This window comes from Pristiophorus japonicus, chromosome 14 (genome assembly GCF_044704955.1).
Source record: "Pristiophorus japonicus isolate sPriJap1 chromosome 14, sPriJap1.hap1, whole genome shotgun sequence".
Lineage (NCBI taxonomy): Eukaryota > Metazoa > Chordata > Chondrichthyes > Pristiophoridae > Pristiophorus > Pristiophorus japonicus.
Window position 1 is genome coordinate 138,788,335 of NC_091990.1, and position 16,141 is coordinate 138,804,475.

Sequence of the window (16,141 nt, forward strand, 5' to 3'; positions counted from 1 at the left end):
GGCTGCCCAGAGCCATGTAACTTCAGCTCTGGGCCTGTGCACGTTCCGACGTGCACACGCTGCGAAGCACAGTCAGGAGAGGCCTCCGGACCGGGATCTCGCGTGGGCACAGCAGCTTCAGGTAGGTGCGCTTCTTTTTTCTAGAATCCGGTCAAACGCCTGCGGGAAGGAGAAACCGGGATTTCTGAGCCCTTATCTTTTGTCGAACTTTGCTGACTGAGACGCAAACTTTTTCCAGCTTTGATCAGGATCGCCCCGCCGCCATTTCCGCCCGGAAATCTCAAAAGCCGAAAAGCCAACCCGTAGAACTTCAGTGAATTTGAATGAAGTTTAAAAAAAATTAAAGGAATTAGATTCTGTTCAAGTGGACAGGTCATTTGAACGAGATAAGCAAAGGAGAGCTTGGGAACCTCAGTAAACGATGCAAATGCGTAGAATTAGGTCAGATGCTAGGAAGTACTTCTTTTCAGAGTTGTTTCCTCTGCAATAGTTTGTCAGTATCTGTGGTAAGTGTGCAATTGTGCTACCCTTTAAAAGGGAGCTGAACCTGTTTGTGTGAGTGGAAGAATATACTGAGTTGTAGAAGGCAGTTAGTTTAACTGGGACAAGCAACGTCAGTCACCACATAACTTGGGAGTTTCAAATTTTGTTTGGTGATGCTGCTGTAAAACTATGTTAAAGGAGCTATATAAATGCAAGTTGATGTTGTTCTAGGTTAAACTAGTCCGACTGTGCCCGACGTTCCCAAATCTACTGCTGGTTATTTTTGTTGGGTTGTAAGGCAGAATTTTATTTACTAATGAACTCCTAAGGCTAGGTTTGTCTAAGATCACTACAAACTTATGGTGAATATTTTAATAGCAAGATCTTTTATTAATATTAAAAATGTAATATTAATAAAAAGCAGAGTGGGTTTTGTTAGTTTTGTGTAAAGATAATCCAATTGATATGCAAGTGATCAGTCTTTTATTCAATGGACTTACATGCATGACATGATTCATATAGCCATAATGATACTATGATTGCATATTTACTTGCAATAAAAGGCACTGGGCCATTCAGAACATTGGAATTAATTTATGATTGGATTTTAAGAAGCAAGGGAGATGTTTTGAAGCAGAAGACCTTTAATTTCTGCTTCTCTATGATCACAACAGCAGGAAAAAAACTATTTAAAATAATGACTAAATTTAACCTTAAATCAATTGGCGGCATAAGTCTCTAGGAGACATTTTTCCTCAATTAATACAATGCAGATACAGGTTTATTTTATAATTGGTAGAAAACTCAAGTAGGAAACTGAAGCTCCTTCTCCTGTGTTAATTGAACATGAACAAGTGTTACTTATCCAGGAGGAGGATCAGTTTGGATTGAATTTGCCAATTTAAATGTAACCTTAATTTACATGTCCTACTTTCAGCCTTAGTGTCTCAGTACGTTCCCTCTTCAGTTTGGGAGATAGAATTGTATGGTGTGGGGTGGTGAACGGGCCTCATTTACAAGTTTTCTTGTTCTGGCCCATGAGGCACTAAAGATTGTCACAGGATAAATGCATACTTTATGTGCAGATTTAATTTGGGTATGTTTAAAATTTCAAACCACCAACTTGGAGCTAAAATCCATATTATAAGTATTTGGGGGTGGATTTTAAAGGCAGCCAGGTTCTGACCAATGCTTTTTGTGCAATTCAAACTGGTAAGGAATGGGTGTGACCCCATCTTGTCATGTGAGCAGCACAAAGTCACATGCCCCTTGCGGTACAGTGCAAGGAAGGCGATATATGCATCACATTTTCATAGAGCTATGTCAGATAATTGCTTCAATATGGATACAATTTGAGGTAATATTACCCTTCTGCCTGTGGCCTAGAAAGTCCTTGGAGCTGCTGTAGTTCTTCCATTGTTACTTTGTTGAAAGTGGGACAGAAACCATGTTTATGCCATACTTCCACCGGCAGAGCAGAATGAATGTGCCAGAATTTGCTGTGGCAGGATCTAATGGTGTCTGCCGTTATTTGGACTTGCCCCTGCACCCTTCAGCTTGGAAATATTTTACTCACACAGTTGTTGAAAGTGCGCGCTGATAACGGTGCAGCGAGGGTAACAAGGCATTGGGACTTGAGTGAATAGGGCAACTAACAGCGTATCTCCTTAACCAATGAGATTTAAGGATTGTGAAATAAACACATGAATGACTGAGAAAGAGGGTGAGTTAAAGCGGGTGAATTCAATGTCAAATCAAGTACAGAAATAAAAATAAAGAGAGGGGAAAAAGATTGGATTAAGAGACAGAGAGAAATAATAGAGAAAGACAGGAAAACTACCAAAAAAAATGTAAATTTAAAATCTGACATTTTAAAAATCTCCCCATAAAATTCAAAACCTGAAGGAATAAGACACCATATTTTTAATAGTTAATTTCCGGTGCCAGAGAGGTTCAATGGCAGTCATTAACACTTACCACATTGTTAAAAGCTTACTTAAGCTTGTAATGACAAGTCTAACTTTCTGTGGGAGTTTGATAACAACAACATCAACAACAATTACTTGCATTTATATAGGGCCCTTAATGTAATACAAATGTCGCAAGGTGCTTCATAGGAGTGTTATCAAACACAATTTGACATCAAATCAAACAAGGAGATATTAGGACAGATGATCAAAACTTGGTCAAAGAAGTAGGTTTAACTAGAGTCTTAAAGGAGGAGAGAGAGGTAGAGAGGCGGAGAGCTTTAGGGAGGGAATTAAAATGTTTATGGTCCAGGCAGCTAAAAGCATGGTCACCAATGGTGGAGAAATTAAAATCGGGGATGCGCAAGATGCCAGAATTGGAGGAGCACAGAGCTCTCGTTGGCTTGCCGGGCTGGAGGAGGTTATAGAGGGGCGAGGCCACAATGGATTTGAAAACAAGGATGAGAATTTTAAACTTGAGGCATTGTTGGTCTGCGAGCAATGGAGTGATGGATGAATGGAACTTGGTGTGGGTTAGGACATGGGCAGCAAAGTTTTGGATGCGTTCAAGTTGATGGAGGGTGGAAGATGGGAGGCCAGCCAGGAGTGCATTGGAATAGTCAAGTCTGAAAGTAACAAATGCATGGATGAGGGATTCAGAAGCAGATGAGCTGAGGCAAGGGCAGAGACAGGTGATGTTAGGCGGTTTTGGTGATGGCATAGCTATGTGGTCGGAAGCTTATCTCAGGGTCAAGTATGACACCAAGGTTGGGAATGGTCTGATTCAGTCTCAGATAGTTGCCAGGGGGAAGGATGGAATCGATGACTAGAGAACGGATTTTGTGGATGGGACCAAAGACAATGGCTACGGTCTCCCCAATATTTAGTTGGAGGAAATTTCTGTTCATCCAATAATGGGCAATTATTGGGCAAATACAGCAAGTTCCTAAGAAAATGGGGTGGCTAAGGGCGAGATGACATTTTAGCGAAGCTAATGGTGGAGCAGCACAACTCGGACAGCAACTTTTGGCTATTCGCATTTATCCGCGCATCTGTTCCTCGCCTGAAGTTGCTGTACCATTTACCCCTAAATAACAGCGAGCGCCATTAGCCTTGCCATTATTTTAACTGCAAATTCTGGCCTCTTGTCTTCTTTTGTCATAGGCTCGGCTATCCTGAGAGCCATTATAGTGGCATTGCTCGGAGCACAATGTCAAATTACAATCAGGATGTGACTGAAGCTTTTGTGGTGCAAAACAACAGTACAAGTTCCATGCAATTGCGCAGTTTGTGAAAATGGAGGTTATGCTTAGCTGCACACATATTTATACATACACCCGTTAAAAATCTCCTGAACTACATTACTCGTACGAGAATCTGCTCTTTATTGATCCAGGTAGTCCAAGATGCACAAAATATCAGTACATTGATTGCTGCAAAATCCTTCGATCACAATTGTTTAATATAATTCCTGTAAAGCTGCACTCCTTGAGTGGCATAACCTTGTAGAAGAGTGGCTTCTGGGGCCAAGAATATGACTGAAACCTTTGCTGATGACACTGGTACAAAACTCATAGATGAAGTGGAACAAAACTACAATCATGCACAGACGGTTAGTAAATTGTTGGAAAGGATTGTCCTTTTAGAAGTCCTTTGAAGAGGTAGACACATATGGATGAATCTGGTGGTACTTCGTTATACTAATCAAAGGTAAGAATAAATAGTTTTGCTACATATCAAATAATATCATTGAACCTTATTTAATGCATTGCTAGGCCTTTTCTGTGGCAGATGTAGCATTTAACCACCAAATGACCAATCACTCCCTTCGAGATTTAGAATTTAGTGACTATTTGTTGATGGCACGTATTGCTGCTGCCCTTCTGATGGTAAACTTGTACCAACAGAACCAATTCCATTTCTCAAAACATGGGCCACTCACTGTCTAGAACAGGTGTGGGCAATTATTTGGGCTAGAGGGCCATTTAACAAGTTTTGGTGCTCTGTTGTGGGCCGCCCACCAATGTTCCCCCAGGATGCACGGCCATGCAGCAATGGAGAGATCACACACATGCCACTCATGAGCTCCTGTTGCTGAAAGAGATACTACACAATCGTGGCCATGCAGCAAATTTAAAGGGACCATGCAGGAAAAAAAATTAGAGGGAACACTGGATAAACATTACATAAACATAAATTCAGATAGCAATCATAAATACACAAAATGTAGAGTAAAATAGTAAAATCTTCTGCGACTAAATGAATGAAAAGATTGAGCGATGGATTACATGTTGTACTGAAAGTCGACGTGGATCATAGAAACATAGAAACATAGTAAAATAGGTGCAGGAGTAGGCCATTCGGCCCTTCTAGCCTGCACCGCCATTCAATGAGCACATGGCTGAACATGCAACTTCAGTACCCCATTCCTGCTTTCTCGCCATACCCCTTGATCCCCCTAGTAGTAAGGACTTCATCTAACTCCCTTTTGAATATATTTAGTGAATTGGCCTCAACTACTTTCTGTGGTAGAGAATTCCACAGGTTCACCACTCTCTGGGTGAAGAAGTTTCTCCTCATCTCGGTCCTAAATGGCTTACCCCTTATCCTTAGACTATGACCCCTGGTTCTGGACTTCCCCAACATTGGGAACATTCTTCCTGCATCTAACCTGTCTAAACCCATCAGAATTTTAAACGTTTCTATGAGGTCCCCTCTCATTCTTCTGAACTCCAGTGAATACAAGCACAGTTGATCCAGTCTTTCTTGATAGGTCAGTCCCACCATCCCGGGAATCAGTCTGGTGAACCTTCGCTGCACTCCCTCAATAGCAAGAATGTCCTTCCTCAAGTTAGGAGACCAAAAACGGTACACAATACTCCAGGTGTGGCCTCACCAAGGCCCTGTACAACTGTAGCAACTCCTCCCTGCCCCTGTACTCAAATCCCCTCGCTATGAAGGCCAATATGCCATTTGCTTTCTTAATCGCTTGCTGTACCTGCATGCCAACCTTCAATGACTGATGTACCATGACACCCAGGTCTCGTTGCACCTCCCCTTTTCCTAATCTATCACCATTCAGATAATAGTCTGTCTCTCTGTTTTTACCACCAAAGTGGATAACCTCACATTTATCCACATTATACTTCATCTGCCATGCATTTGCCCACTCACCTAACCAATCAAAGTCACTCTGCAACCTCATAGCATCCTCCTCGCAGCTCACACTGCCACCCAACTTAGTGTCATCCGCAAATTTGGAGATACTACATTTAATCCCCTCGTCTAAATCATTAATGTACAGTGTAAACAGCTGAGGCCCCAGCACAGAACCTTGCGGTACCCCACTAGTCACTGCCTGCCATTCTGAAAAGTCCCCATTTATTCCTATTCTTTGCTTCCTGTCTGACAACAAGTTCTCAATCCATGTCAGCACACTATCCCCAATCCCATGTGCTTTAACTTTGCACATTAATCTCTTGTGTGGGATCTTGTCGAAAGCCTCCTGAAAGTCCAAATATACCACATCAACTGGTTCTCCCTTGTCCACTCTACTGGAAACATCCTCAAAAAATTCCAGAAGATTTGTCAAGCACGATTTCCCTTTCACAAATCCATGCCGACTTGGACCTATCATGTCACCTCTTTCCAAATGCGCTGCTATGACATCCTTAATAATTGATTCCATCATTTTACCCACTACTGAGGTCAGGCTGACCGGTCTATAATTCCCTGTTTTCTCTCTCCCTCCTTTTTTAAAAAGTGGAGTTACATTGGCTACCCTCTACTCGATAGGAACTGATCCAGAGTCAATTGAATATTGGAAAATGACTGTCAATGCATCCGCTATTTCCAAGGCCACCTCCTTAAGTACTCTGGGATGCAGTCTATCAGGCCCTGGGGATTTATCGGCCTTCAATCCCATCAATTTCTCCAACACAATTTCCCGACTAATAAGGATTTCCCTCAGTTCCTCCTCCTTACTAGACCCTCTGACCCTTTTTATATCTGGAAGGTTGTTTGTGTCCTCCTTAGTGAATACCGAAACAAAGTACTTGTTCAATTGGTCTGCCATTTCTTTGTTTCCCGTTATGACTTCCCCTGATTCTGACTGCAGGAGACCTATGTTTGTCTTTACTAACCTTTTTCTCTTTACATATCTATAGAAACGTTTGCAATCCGTCTTAATGTTCCCTGCAAGCTTCTTCTCGTACTCCATTTTCCCTGCCCTAATCAAACCCTTTGTCCTCCTCTGCTGAGTTCTAAATTTCTCCCAGTCCCCGGGTTCGCTGCTATTTCTGGCCAATTTGTATGCCACTTCCTTGGCTTTAATACTATCCCTGATTTCCCTTGATAGCCACGGTTGAGCCACCTTCCCTTTTTTATTTTTACGCCAGACAGGAATGTACAATTGTTGTAGTTCATCCATGCGGTCTCTAAATGTCTGCCATTGCCCATCCACAGTCAACCACTTCAGTATCATTCGCCAATCTATCCTAGCCAATTCATGCCTCATACCTTCAAAGTTACCCTTCTTTAAGTTCTGGACCATGGTCTCTGAATTAACTGTTTCATTCTCCATCCTAATGCAGAATTCCACCATATTATGGTCACTCTTCCCCAAGGGGCCTCGCACAACGAGATTGCTAATTAATCCTCTCTCATTACACAACACCCAGTCTAAGATGGCCTCCCCCCTAGTTGGTTCCTTGACATATTGGTCTAGAAAACTCCAGGAAATTCTCCTCCACCGTATTGCTTCCAGTTTGGCTAGCCCAAGCTATGTGCATATTAAAGTCACCCATTATAACTGCTGCACCTTTATTGCATGCACCTCTAATTTCCTGTTTGATGCCCTCCCCAACATCACTACTACTGTTTGGAGGTCTGTACACAACTGCCACCAATGTTTTTTGCTCTTTGGTGTTCTGCAGCTCTCCCCATATAGATTCCACATCATCCAAGCTAATGTCCTTCCTAACTATTGCATTAATCTCCTCTTTAACCAGCAATGCTACCCCACCTCCTTTTCCTTTTATTCTATCCTTCCTGAATGTTGAATACCCCTGGATGTTGAGTTCCCAGCCCTGATCATCCTGGAGCCACGTCTCCGTAATCCCGATCACATCATGGGTTAACATCTATTTGCACAGATCGAGACTGTGATGTCTCCAATGCGAAAGGTGTTCGCTTTTTAGTGTGCTGAGTACGGGAGCCTGACACTTCGCAAGGCCTGAACTACAATTGCGTTACCTGGAATCCTTGTGCTCCGTGATCCACTCCCATGTCTAAGATGGCAATGAGAACTCCCCTGCTGTCGTACTCTGGGTAATGGGACAGGAAAGACACAGTACCTGGCTCTTTCTTCGGCAAAGGAGCCATGGAGATGAGAAGCCATAATTTGACTGTAAAATGTTTGGGCATATTCGAGTACACAGTGCATTCCGAATATGACGTCCAGCTTTGGGGCCCAGCAGCGTGGGCTCAGCAGGTCGAATGGCCTGCTTCCGTGCAGCAACCATTCTATGATCCTGTGGCTTTGCAGGCGGGATACGACCCGCAGGCCGTATTTTGCCCACCACTGGTCTAGAACATTCTTTGCCCAACTTTGGAGCCAGATTGCTGCCAAGAATTTCTGGGTGTCCTGTTATAAGTGTCAAGAATCTAATTTCAATGTATTGTGATGCTTAACTGTGATTATTGATACTGTTACATAATTGCTACTATAATTCTCATTTTGCATTGCCATGGAGAGTAATTTGACATAGAAAGCTTGGGTGGAAGTGTTTTGTCCAAATTGGTGGAAAACCTACCATAACACCTTTCCAGCTGCAACCTTGAACCATCTCCACCATCACCCCATGCTTTGATTTTTCTTGTAAGGTAAAATTTATTGATCTCCATTTTCATTGTATATCCCTAAACTAGTTTGATTGAGTAGAATTTGTACACTCTGCTAATTAGATAAGCTGTAAGAGCTTCACACTTTTCCTACTTCCTGATCTAATATGCTATTTATAGAAATATATCCCTTAAAGAATCTGCTCGGTCTTTGATACTATGCTTGCTTTGTAAAGAGTTAAACATTTTTTTTGATCTCTCTTGTGGTTATAGAAAACCCATCTTTCTGTTTCTCCTACGCCTAATGTTTGTTCTAGTTATCCTCAACTGAATCCCAGGTCTCGTTACTTTCTAGTGGCTGCTGTGTTTCAAAATAATTCTTCTTAGCCTTTAGGTTATCCTTGGCCTCTTTATTCATCCGCTGTGATCTAAACTATTTTCCTTTTTCTCTCAGGCAGGTCCTTTCATTTTACATTCTTTAAAATAGTCTTTTAAAAATTCAATTTTTATCCCGTTTCATTTTCCATTGCCACTTCCCATGCTTATCCCACTTGTATCCTGCTCAGAATCTCAAATTGTGCTATTCTAAACTCTTGAATATCTGCACACTCGTTTTGGATTTCAACTTTAATTCTAATTCAGCACAACACAGTTATCAACATCACTCAAATGTTCACCTACTTTCAGATTGCCAGCCAGTTCTGATGGAGAATAAATCTAATGTAGCAGAGGAACAGAATGTACAAGGTCAAAAATATATTGCAGTCCATCTAGCTGGTTGCAATACTTAAAATGTACTATATTGTACACCATCTTCCATCAAGTGCATTTTTCCAACCAAATAAATTGTGATCAAAATGTACTTTTTGTCGGCATGAAATTTTTCATTAGGACTCTTTGGTTAGGATCCTCCTCCACAATTTCACCTGAAATTGAGTAGGAATGCGAAGGAGAATGAAGGAAATTTGGGCTGTGAGGCCCAGCATCAGCTCGCTGTCCCAACTGAGGTTTTCCTTGCCCAATCTCTACCAGAACTGTGTCTACCTCACATATGACATGCAAATGGCAATGGAGAGGTGGGGCCTGGGTCCCCAGAATATTTCCCTCCCATCCGCCCCATTTACCCTGGTTCCCTTAGCCACCATGGGAAAGGTGGTGGCAGAAAGTGGTGGGAAGCCGCAATAATGGCCTAGGGCCCGAAATTGGTGGACTTACCGTCCGCTGCCGGCAAGTTTTCTGGGCTGTCTCCCTGGTTCCTGGGCGATCTCCCCTCCGAGCGAGTTTGGTGGAGTCCTCCCGCCGGCGGAGAGAAAAGACCACTGTGTAGAGGCAAGTATGACCTCAATGGTAAATATGAAGACCTGCAAAAAAAGGTTAGTCCACTTCTTCTCTTTATTTTATTTGCAGTGAGTTAGATCTCCGTGAAGGATTTCTGGTGCTTTTTTTATGTTTTGAAAATGTTTTATTTTAGCAGTTTCCCCCTCACCCCCTCCCTTGACTCAATCCTCAGCGGTACTTTGCCAAGGATTGCATTTGCCGCTAAGAATGGGAGCTACCGCCTGCTGCCGCCCAGATTCGGCGCGTCAGTCCCATTTTTGCCGCTGGTCGGTCTTTCCCAGATTTTTTTCATGAAACTTCTGCCCAAAGTACAGCCAGGATCTCAGCAGTCCTTTGGGCGGAACTTAGCTTTCACCAATTTCGGGCTAGATTCCACATCTGTTTTGTAGTCTGCCACCATTCATTTTATATTCCCACTATTTATTCTCCTTCCCCAGTTTCATCATCTTGCATTTGTGCAGATCACATGACATCTGACACTTTTCAGCTCCATGTTGGCAGCATCTGCTGGAATCCCTGCTATGCATGTTGTGTTCACAAGCAGTCACATTGGATGTACAACATTATTTGTGCTTTTTCCCCTCAGGCTAGTGCTGGATTTGTGCACATCTGAGCTTTGAACTTCTTGCGGGGGGGGGGGGACACATTTTCAGCAATTTTTCTTACAATGTGCAATATACCATTTGTTCTTCAGTGACGTATTCTAATTTACAAGGAAAAATTAGAAGTCTCTATTACAGAGTAATATAGACCCGTAATTTGCGGACAGTGGTGAAGCAAAGGCGTTCGACATTGGCCCTGAAGAAAGCTTCCCACAAAGATCATGTAATCTCATGGCGAAAGGTTTGGCTCTTTCAACGTGCAACTGAGATCAGTGTAGTGGGAATTCCATAGCGCGAGCTGCTGTGACGGCAACAGGCTGTATAAACATCTAATCACAATGCAGAATTCTCAGACAGGCAACCAGGAAGTGAAGAAGCTCCTTTGATTCTAACTTTTAAAAAATGTTATAGAGAGCAAAACAAAGATTAGGGCTCTCACATGGGGAAAAGGTAAAACTGAAATAAATATGGACAAACATTTACAAATATAAGTTTTTTTTTAAGTTTCTTAAAAATTTACATTTTTATTATAACGGATAAATTTGACACGCCACAAAATTAAAATCAGTTTTTCAGGGCCATAACATTTGTTTAGCAGTCAATATACTGTTAAAACACCAGTTAAAGCTAATGCAAAAGGCTCTAACTTTTAATGGGGTGTTTAACAGTGATATTACTGTGGAAAAGCCCAGGGGAGCGAAATTTCCCCTTGCTCCGATTGGCAGCGGTAACCTTCCGGGGTCGGGACACCTGCACCCGGCCCGGAAGTCCCACTCCCGAAGGGGAATTGGATCATGCACCCCTCAAAGGAAGTGGAGCACTGTCTCCGGTGCTCCCCTCCCTCGGAGGAGCACTGTCGGGGTGGCAGCACGATGCTGAGTCCAGCGCTGCACTAAGGAGACTGGTGCTGCGCGGATGCTCTGCGTAGCACTGACACGCTGCAACGCCCCTCCCCTTTAATTAAAGGGGCGGGGCACTGCGCACTCTTTAAGCCCTTTGCTGGCCGCTACTGGGTCACCAGGGAGGCGCTCGACCGGGCCAGCAGCCCGGCACCCAAAATGGAGTGCCGGGCTGCATGATGGCGGCCCAGTTGTTGCGATGGCATCGCCAGTTGTGCGCTGGCCCGGGGCGCTAATCACAGGGTGCAGCAATGCCAGAACAGTGCCCCCGCAAACCTCTGGGGCAATTTCCCCGGAGGCACTAATGCCCTCCCCAGGCGAAAACAACATTGTGTCTCGTTAGTGCTCCCCGGAGGTGCTAAGGGCGCTATAAAAAGGGGTAACTGTGCCCCCCCCCCCACCAGGTTTTCATCAGTTTCACTGATTTTGCTGATTATACTGATTGGCAGCTATGGGTGTTTGCGGGGGCAGGGGGGGGGGGGGGCGGCAGTGGCATAGGGTAGCCAGTGTCAGAGCAATGAATGACTGATCGCAACTTCAGGATTTCCGCGTTAGGATACGCATGCGCTAAATCTTAAACTTGTGGCCAGTTTCAAAGGGGTAATAACAGCAAACGCACTATTACCCACCGCAAATTCCAGGCCTCCCCTCCCTGCCCCTTTGACCAGTGCATGGGATCTTATCAGTAAAACCCTTCTCACCCATTCACAAGGAAAATTTAAGCAGACCAACATGAAGGCCAGTTAAAATAACCACCACTCAACATTTAACTGTCTCTAAGCCTATGTAGCCATGACAGTCATTGCATTCTATTGTAATGATGGAGTCTTAACAGCCATTCTGTTTTGTTTGTTATTTAAATTCTTAAATTTTACATAGCCTCTTTTGAACTGTCAATCATTATTGATGTGGGGTCAACATGTGGTGAGTTTCCAGTATTGTAATCACTTTGCTTAGCCAGATCTTGCAGGCTGCTTTGAGCTAAAACAATGTGTAACTTATTCAGAATGCCAAAAACAATTAGCGTTTAGTCATGGGTAATTGAGAAAAATAATTTCCCACTGTAGCTACTTTTTCACTAATCAATTTCTGCAATGCCTGAGTGGATTATCTCAGTTTACCTCAGTATTGAAATCCATTTCGAAGGCTAGGTTGGACCTCTTTAAATAGGATAATGTGGTTACAGAGCAGAATGTTCTGTATTCTTACATTGCATATTCATATAAAGATTGCAATAAGAAATGCATGACCACATTCATCAAAAGAGGTTAAACTGTTTTTCTCTGTGATTTGTTGGCTAAAGCAAATGGAATATTTTCCATTTTAGGCATCAATTCCCAATGTTTTTGACTCCAACTCACACATTTGCCAGAGTCTCAGTGCTGTTGCCTTGCCCCAACTGTCATGTATGTAACCATCATGCAACGATAATCTTCATGTAACTGTAACCTTCATGCAACTCCTGTACACTGTACTTACACCCTAGAAATGCACACCCTGACCACAGGGGGTGAACTTGTGGGAGACACTCCTCACCTGGGTTTCCAGGTATAAAAGGATAGGTCTCACCAAGGGTCAGCACTCTTTGGTCCTGGAAATAAAGGTTAAGGTCATGTAGTGACTGTGTCTGCAGTACATGCCTCATGTGAATTTGTAGTAAGGTGCAGGGACACCACACTTGGTGACGAGAAACGGGAATCTCCGAACCACGAGGATGGCCACCGGTAGCATAGAGGAACGTTACTGTGTGGGTGAGGACTGGGACGACTTCGTGGAGAGATTCCAGCAGAGCTTTCTCACGAAGGACTGGCTGGGAGCAGCAACGGCTGACAAGCGGAGGGCGCATCGACTGACCAGCTGCGGACCACAGATGTATGCGCTGATGAAAGACCTGCTCGCACCCCAAAAGCCAGCGGACAAGTCTTTTGAAGAGCTCAGCCAGCTGATCAGTGAGCATCTCAAGCTGGCGAGTAGCATACACATGGCCCAGCACCGGTTCTACACACACCGGCGTCGGGAGGGACAAAACACCTCGGACTTCGTTGCAGACCTGCGGCGCTTGGCCAGTCTCTATAAGTTCACAGATGCCTGCAGGGGGGAGATATTAAGAGATTTCTTCATTGAGGGCATTAATCATGCCGGGATTTTCAGGAAGCTCATAGAGACCAAGGACTTGACTTTAGAAGGGGCGGTGTTGATAGCTCAGACCTTCATGGCAGTGGAAGAGGAGACCAAGCTAATTTACGCGTGCAGCCCTGGTCCCAACGTGGCGATGGACCAGGGAGTTAACATGGTGAATGCGGCTCTGGACCCCGCAGGCAGGCAAGGGCATTTCGAAACCGCCCAGGCAGCAACAGACTCCAGGGTGGGCCTGCAACAGGGACAATGGAAAGGGGATTGGCAATTCACGCCATCACGAGGAACAATGCGTCCTGCGATGGGACCATTAACACCCACCATCAGAGTGCTTAGAAACAAGCAAATGGGCAATCAGAGAGGAATGCCTGGTAACAGTCCTTTTGTTAACAACAATCTCAGCTCATGCTGGAGGAGCGGGGGTAGACATACTGCGAAAAGCTGCAGGTTTCAGCAATATACCTGTAGGATTTGTAACGTCAGTGGACACTTGGCCAGGATGTGCAAAAAGGCTGTGGTGAGGCTAATCTGCAAGACAGAGGAACCAGACGAGGGGTCTGCAATGCAGGATGATGCCTGGGAAAAGCCATGGATGCTGAAGTTCAGCGGGTTCATGTGGCTGACATCCACAGCTCATATACTAAAACGCTACCCATGATGATGAAAGTTTTATTGAATGGCATCGCGGTGCGCATGGAGCTGGATACGGGAGCTAACCAGTCACTTATGAGCGCCCAACAATTTGAGAGACTATGGCCACACAGAGCTAGCAGGCCCAAACTGGACCGCACTGACGGACGTACACCAAAGAGATCATCCCAGTGCTCGGCAGTGCAAACTTGGTGGTAACACATAATGGATCACAGAACCGGCTGCCACTCTGGATCGTCCCGGGAAATGGCCCCGCGCTCTTGGGGAGGAGTTGGCTAGCCGAGATGAATTGGAAATGGGGGGATGTGCAAGCCATTTCATCTGTGGAGCGAAGTTCATGCTCACAGTTCCTACAAAAATTTGGGTCACTGTTTCAACCCAGTGTCAGAACGTTCAAGAGCACTAAAGTAGTGATACGCATCACTCCGGACGCCAGACCAGTGCACCACAAAGCCAGAGCAGTGCCATATGTGATGCGTGAGAAAATTGAAAGTGAATTGGACAGGCTGCTCAGAGAGGGCATAATTTCGGATGTTGAATTCAGTGAGTGGGCAAGTCCCATTGTTTCTGTCCTTAAAGCAGATGGCTCGGTCAGGATTTGTGGCGACTACAAAGCCATCATCAACCGAGTGTCGCTGCAAGACCAATACCCGCTCCTGAGAGCGGAGGACCTTTTTGCCATGCTGGCAGGTGGCAAGCTGTTCACGAAGTTGGACCTCACTTCGGCCTATATGACTCAGGAACTGGCTGAAGAATCCAAGCTTCTGACCACCATCACGACGCACAAGGGATTATTTATCTACAAGAGGTGTCCGTTTGGGATTCGTTCGGCAGCAGCTATCTTTCAGAGAAATATGGAAAGCTTGCTCAAATCCATTCCTGGAACAATCGTATTCCAAGACAACATCCTTATAACAGGTCGAGACACCGAGGAACACCTCCACAACCTGGAGGAGGTGCTACGCCGACTGGACCGGGTAGGCTTGCAGCTGAAAAAGGCCAAGTGTGTCTTTTTGGCCCCAGAGGTCGAGTTTTTGGGCAGGAGGGTTGCCGCAGAGGGGATCTGGCCCACTGAATCAAAAACGGAGGCGATCCGCCGGGCGCCCAGGCCCAGCAACATGTCGGAGTTGCGCTCATTCCTGGGACTTTTGAACTATTTTGGGAACTTTCTGCCAAACTTAAGCACATTGTTGGAGCCGTTACACATGATCCTGCGTAAAGATTGTGAATGGCTTTGGGGGGACTGTCAAGAACAGGCTTTCAATAAGGCGAGGAACCTGCTGTGTTCTAACAAACTGTTGACTTTGTATGACCCCTGTAAAAAACTGTTTTTAACGTGCGATGCATCATCCTACGGGGTAGGTTGTGTGTTGCAGCAGGGTAATGATGATGGCCGACTCCAAACCGAGTTCCATGATCGAAACTCAAGGGGGAGGTGTATAGAAATGGATGTCCCAGTTTTTGTTCTTAACCATGCTTTGGGACCCAAGTGGCTTCAGGGCACAGTAATCGGCAAAGAAGGGAATAGGGTCATAGTGGTCAGACTGAACAATGGGCAGATATGCCGCAAACACTTGGACCAAGTAAAGAAAAGGTTCAGCATAGGAACCTGAAGAAAAGCATGAGATGTCACCCACACCACTGCCAGTGGACGAGCAACAAGGACAGTCCACAGCATGCACAGTCCCTGCGGCCAGCCTGGACACGCCGGAATCACTTCAGGTGACAGCGACGCATGCCAAGGCTCAGCCACCAGAGCTCCAACTGCACAAGAGAGCAGCGACCACCTGAAAGACTTAACCTTTGACACAAAAATACGTAAGGGGGGATTGATCTCATGTATGTAACCATCATGCAACGGTAATCTACATGTAACTGTAACCTTCATGCAACTTCTGTACACTGTACTTATACCCTAGAAATGCACACCCTGACCACAGGGGGTGAACTTGTGGGAGACACTCCTCACCTGGGTATCCAGGTATAAAAGGGGAGGTCCCATTCAGGGTCAGCACTCTTTGGTTCTGGGAATAAAGGTTAAGGTCACGTAGTGACTGTGTCTATAGTACATGCCTCGTGTGAATTTGTAGTACGGTGCAGGGACACCACACCACCCTCAACGGCAGATGCAAAAAGGAGAGAGGAACATACAGAAAAAGAAGAAAGGGAAAGAGAAAAAGGAAAAGTGAGGACAGCGGGGAGAGTGCAACAGAGATGAAGGTGA